The following is a 6930-nucleotide window of genomic DNA, read 5'->3' as shown; positions in this document are numbered from 1 at the left end:
AAATCAAATTGGAACAAAGTTATAAAGCCTTCCTAGACAACCAAACAATCAAAAAATGGGATTTGTTTACAGGTTTAAAATGCTTGGGACCATAGTCTTGAGTAACATCTTACTCAATTGGCACAACAGTGTTCATAAAGATAATGTTTTATATTTAATTTGGTTAGTAGTATAGGTCGTGAACAGCCATCTAAGATGCAACTGCCAGTCTCTGCTTACATAGAGCAAATGATATTAATAGAATTCAAAGTCTCAAAGAAGAAACTAATCCCTGGAATTATATAGCAATTAGAACCTGAAACCAGTACTAGATGGAGCTTGGCTACAACGACCTGCCATTCTAATCAGGGGCACAATAAGAGTACCAGTAAAAAATGGATGATAAATAGAAAACAATCATATTTGTTATTTTTGTTTTAGCATGGTTGCTTGCAAGTTGCTGTGATGCTAGAGTCAATGCCACCAGTCCATCAAATACCAGAAGGATAAGCCATGATGGACACGTTTTAACAAAACACCTAGAAAAGACATACTAGGAAGCAGGATTGGCATTCCACTCCTGAAATAATTGACTAGTGAACACCTTATGAGTCACATGAGAAGCTTATCTTAAATAGCCAAGAGATAAACCCCTCAGGTTGAAAAGCACTTAGAGGGAAGAGCTGCTTCCTAAAAGGAATGTTTATCTTAATGGTATGGATAAAGAAGGGCTTTCAGGGCCATTGTCTGTCAATGTGGCATAACTCAAAATGAGAAACAACTGTAAATATTTATGAATAATCATTAATACTTAGAAAATGGAATGTAAAAAGGTGATTACTATTAAGGTGGATTGAAATAGTGGTTTTAGCCATGGACTCAAGGACAACAATGATTATCGGAGGATGGAGCCACAGTGGGCCATGCTTCTATCTGCTATACATGAAATCATGATGAGTGCAAACTGACCAGAAAGCACATAACAACAGCAGTAGCACTTGATCAATAGAATCAAAGAGAACCACAGAGACTGTTGTCCTAAGATACCCTTTGAGCATAGAATTAAAGCTATTTCTACAGGTCACCTTATGGCCAAATAATTGGTTGACTTACAAAATAAACAATATCACTCATGACCAATGTATTCCCTTAAACAATGAGCTAAATTAGACCAAATGGTCAATATTTATCCAAAAGCAAAGATGAGAAGGAAAAGAAAGTTAAATTCATTTAAATAACAAACAGAATGGAACTAATGAAAATGCTGACACACTATAAAAATTATAACCAAGGACATAGGACAAATTTGTATAAAAATTATAAAAGAGAACTTAATTTTTGGTATAATCCTTTACCTAAAAAAATATTATGCTTTTAAAAATATTACAGTCAAGTCTTAAAAATTTCTAAATGTGACCTGGACTGCTCTCTTGCCTGGAAAACTAGACTGTGGCACTGTTGCCTGGAGGCCCCCTAGCCCCTCCACCTGGAGGACCTTGCCCTGCCACCTGGACCCTTGGTCTCACAATCTGGAGGATGTGGCCCTAGCACCTGGAAGCTCTGGCACCAAAGCCTGGAGGACAACATGCTTCTACCCCCGACCCCTCTAAACTGTACAAGGAACACCAGTAACACAGGTGAAGCCATTTCCTTCCTCCTCCAAGAGCTTGAGATGCCTTTAGTCCCAGGAAACTTGGACTGGCCTAGCTGCACCAGTTGCCTGACAGTAAATGCTGCTAATTCACAGGTCATATCTCTCTCCAAATGAGGCAAGCATTCCCTTGTGTTAAAGGTTCAGAGAGAAACTCAGGCAGGGTAGCTGCCCTGCCCTCTTTTGAAGTGACTTCCTGAGCCATGGCTTTCAGACCAAAAGCCTGCTAAGGCTTCCGACATGGAAAACTCAAGCACAGCAATGTCACAGAAAAAGCAGACTTCCTCACACCCTACACAAACCCAAAATAAGATGTCACTCCACCCCCAAAAATGACACAAAATCAATGGATTTCTTGAGGCCAGAAAATCTGATGGAACTTTCTTTTTTTTTTCTTTCTACTAGTTTATTTACAAAACTTGAATACAAATTCAAACAAATTCTTTCAATTTTCCTTATCCACCCACCCATCAAATTGTGTAACCCAATGATTAATCCTCCTTCAATCCACATCCCTATGCTTCTAGCCTCTCCCACCCTGCCTGGATTCGTATACTCATTATACAGTAATGGTTTTATAAAATATTAATCCTTGTGAGACTGAGTTCATTCAGCATAGTGCTCTCCAATCCCTCACAAGTTAGGTAATAATTTACAGAGTTATTGCTCCTGCGTGCTGCATAGTATTCCATTGTGTGAATGTACCATAATTTCTCAATCCATTCACTTGTGGTTGGACATTTGGGCTGTTTCCATGTTCTTGCTATAGTAAATAATGCTGCTATGACCATTGGTATACACATTTCAGTTTATGCCTCACTTCTCATTTTCTCAGCGTAGTGGAATTCCAAGTAGTGGAATAGCTGGGTCATATGGAATTTCTATGTTCAGCTATTTTAGGAACTGCCAAACTGCCTTCCGGAATGGTTGCATTGTTCTAGAACCCACCAACAATGTGCAAGAGTTCCTTTCTTGTCACATCCTCTCCAACATCTATTACTTGCTACCCTGTTGAACATTGCCACTGTTACTGGAGTGAGATGGTACCTCATTGTGGTTTTGATCTGCATCTCTCTTATTGCCAATGATTTGGAGCGTTTCTTCATGTGTCTGTTCACCATTCAAATATCTTCCTCTGTGAAAACTCTTTCTATGTCTTTTGCCCATTTTGTAATTGGGTTATCAGTCTCTTTCTTGTGGAGGCCCAGGAGTATTCTGTAAACTTATATATAAGACTCTTGTCTGAGATATTATTACCAAAGGTTTGTTTCCAGTCTGTAGGTTTTCTTTTCACCTTGTTGGAAAAATTTTTTTTATGTGTACAGGGATTTAATCTTCAGAAGGTCCCATGCATCAATTTTATCCTCTTTAGATTATTCATTTCTGGTTGTATTTGGCAATCTCTTCACACCTTGGACTAGCACTTCTAAGCTTGATCCCAGTTTGTCTCTTATGAATATTATGGTTTGGGGCTTTACTCCAGGTGTCTCATCCATTCTGAGTCATTGTCCAGCTCTCTGTGCTTGGTAAGTAATTGCTAACACCATGGTCTGGATCAGGTACAGCTGACACAATTGGTCTTTAGTACTCTGGAGATGTCCCTGACAGCAGAATTTCCCAATGCAATTAATCTTTTGATTCCCTGGTTGCTGGTAGCAAGAGTGTTCACTGTGGAGTCAAGCAAGCTAAAGCTATCAATAATCTCAACTCTTTACTATTTATCATGGTGTTGTCAATTGGTCCAGTGGTGAGAATCTTTGTTTTCTTGATGCTGAGCTTCAATCTATATTAAAGGCTGTAGTCCTTAACCTTTTGCAGAAAATGTCTCAGGTACTCTTCAGTTTTGGCAAACAAGGTTGTGTCATCTACATATTGCATATCCAATCCTGATGCCATATTCCTCCTTATAAAGTCCATCCTCCCACTTGACCTGTTCCACATAAGGATTGAAAAGCTATGGAAACAGTATGCATACTCAGCATACACCTTCCCTAATTTTGAACCAAGTTGTGTTTCCTTGCTCTATTCTGATGGGTGTTTCTTGATCCAAGTATAGGTTTTGTTTTGGGGTTTTTTTAATTTTCTTTTTATTTTTAAAAATTAACTTTAATGAGATTTTGGATTTCCATACATTCATTGTTGCATTTTTCTCCCTGCCAACCCTTCCGCCCAGTTTGCACTTCTCTTTGACAAGTAAAAGAAAAATTCTTTCATTGATATAGAATACACCCCCCACCCCGAGTATACTCCACTACACAACCTTCCTTCTGAACTCTTGTTGTAACCATAATACCAAATCATATATCACTTTTAAACAGTTTTTTCCTTCATCTGTTTCAATGAAGTATACATAATTTATCCAATTATTCTTAGTCTCACCCAAACCCTGATGTCAGTCCCGTTCTACAGTAGTGACACCATGTCCTTTTGTAACTGAGTTATTTCACTTAGCATAAGTATAGGTTTTGCATAAGCACAATCAAGTGTTCTGGGATTCCCATTCTTCTCAAAGTTAGCCAAAGTTTATTGTGATCCACACAGTCAAAAGCCTTTGCATAGTCAATTAAACACAGATTGACATTCCTCTGGTACTCTCTGCTTTCAGCTAAAATACATCTCAACTGGTTTAATTTATTAATTATTAAAAAAAAAACAACCAAAAACAACAACCCTGGTGGCATAGTAGTTAAGAACTCAGCTTGATCTGTTCCATAACCTTGGAAACATCAAGGGCAGTTCAACTTTGTCCTTATAGGGATGGTATGAGTTGGAATCGACTTAATGGCTATGAGTTTGGTTTTGGTTACTAATGATTAACTAATTTACAAAACCTGGAGACATCATAAATGTACAATTTGGAGAAAGAGAAGGGCTGTTCGCTTAGAGAGTATTTTAGAATTCATGGGCATGCATATTTTATTAGAGACAAATTGTCCCTGAGACAAGTGACTCATACCAAGTCTCAGTCACATAAATGATATATCAAAGAGCTTGAGCATAAAGTCCATCAATCATTTGCTACCTTTGCTAAACTTCTACCATGCCTTCTTTAGTCTTTGGTGGAAGTTATATCTCATAAACTTTTCAACAATCTTTGGAAGTAAAATGTAGGATTGATAGCTTTCTTTTTATCTACAAAACCAGGTTAACTGATGGAAGCAAATTTGAAATCCACTGAAGCTTCAAATAAAGGAGCCCTTGGTACAATAGTGAAGCACTTGGCTGCAAATTAAAAGGTCAGTGGTTCAAACCCACTAATGACTCTACAGGAGAAAAGGCCCAAAGCCCTGCTCCCATAAAGATTACAGATTAGGAACTCTATGGGGAAGGCCTGCTACTGAATCAGAATCAACTTGACAGCACACAATTGCAAAGCCCAAGATGCAGACATTTGTTTGTGCTGTTGATGGTCATTACCTATCTACAACCTATGTTCTGTGTGGGGAGCTGAGCATTATACATTAAAAAAGCTAAAAGTACATGACAGTTGATGTTTTGGAAACTATAGCAATAATTAAATGAAAATGGACAAACTAACAAAGAAAAAGACCAAAGAGTACCCAGTTCTATTAGTCAAGAAGTATGTAAATCATCTTATAATTTACAAAGGAAATGCCACTGGATAGTGATAAGCACAGAACTATTAGGTACAGTGTTGAATTTTTGCTCATGGTAATCAGCTAAAGTAAATAACATTTGTATGGCCTGGAAGAAGAGCAAATATTTTAAAGGATGGAGAAGGGAAGAAAATTTGGCAAAAAAGGTAGGGCAAGTGCCACAGGGATTTTTGGAACCGATTACCCATTTCGGAATGGTAAGTAGCCCTGTGTGGCTACAGTATATAAGATTAACTAGGAAGCATGATGAAAGATAATGTCAAAAGGACATGCTGAAAATTTTTTAAAGTAATATAAAAAGGATATGCTAGAGTATTTCAAACACCATGCTAAAGAAGCATATGATTTTATCAATTAGGAAGAGAAATCCATTATTAGAATGTGAAATGTAAAAAAGAATAAATCTAGGAAAAATGAAAGCTGCCAAAAATGAAATGGGGTGTATAAATATTGAAAACCGAGGCATTAGTGACCCGAGATGAACTAGTACTGACCATTTTGAATTAGATACTCACTCATTGTAGTCTGCAATGCTGAGAATTCAAACTGTCAAGAACACTAAAATATTAACTTAAGTCCAACTCTACCAGTGAGAAGATAATATCTACAGGGTTTTAAGAAAAAGCCATTAGTTCAAACTTACCTACCAACCACTATTGTAAAAAACTAATAAAAAGGGAGGGGTTTTTGTTTGTTTGGTTTTTTTAACTTCTGCAATCTGAAATTGATGAAAGATGTAATCATGATATGTTGGCAATTACTGGTGGTTGGAAGGCAAAGTTGGAAATTAGGAAGGATTGGTAAATGCAAAATATGGTCTAAATGATAAAAATGAAGCCAGATGCCACACTATGGAAGTTCAAGAGACCAATGGCTTGTTAATTGCAAATACTTCTTTCAACATCAGCAGTGACTGATGGCATACACAGAAACGAAATCAACTCTGTGGAAAGAAGACAATGCAGCAGTTCAATAACAGTTATCAAAGCATAGCCATACGGGGAATAAACCACTAATTGCTCTCAAGTATGTTCATGAGAGGAACAAAAACAAGAAATGCTAGAATAAGACGAAGGAAAAGAAGATTTCAAAGTGCAGCTGGAGAAGAAAAAACAAATGTACAGAATAAGAGGCACATTGCAAAGAGGACACAAGGTGGGGTAGGGTGTAATTAATTGTGCAGTAATGAATGAATTTTTTAAAGGAGGGGAAGGGAGAGAGGGGAGTAAAAATGTGCAAAAAAGAATAAAATTCTAAATTTTCTGTAGACTTTCATTACAATCACAGTTAAAATATTTTATTTAAGAAAAAATAACAAAGAGTGGGAACTAGAAAGTCAAAAGCAGAAGAACAGTCTCAACATTTCTCAAGTGGAAAAAACTGAAGATCAAATTCAAGCACCAAGTTGCACTACTGAGAGGTACTTTGAGCAAAATCTTGAATCAGTCAACAATTAAATAATTCAGGAAGCAGCATGTGATAAAGAAACAATGATAATGAAGGAAGAATAACAAGCTGCATTGATAGCATTGGCAAAAAAATAAGGCTTCAAGCATTAATGAAATATCAGTTGACATGTTTCAACAAACAGATGCAGCCCTTGCTCATTAGTCTGTGCCAAGAAACTTGTAAGACAGCTACAGGGTCAACAGACTGGAAGAGATCCATGTTTGTTCTCATTCC

Source organism: Elephantulus edwardii, unplaced genomic scaffold, assembly GCF_000299155.1.
Source record: "Elephantulus edwardii isolate Elephantulus edwardi_28Jun2011 unplaced genomic scaffold, EleEdw1.0 scaffold00112, whole genome shotgun sequence".
Taxonomy (NCBI): Eukaryota; Metazoa; Chordata; class Mammalia; order Macroscelidea; family Macroscelididae; genus Elephantulus; species Elephantulus edwardii.
The sequence above is the reverse complement of the archived record's forward strand: the minus strand, read 5'-3'. Positions refer to the sequence as shown.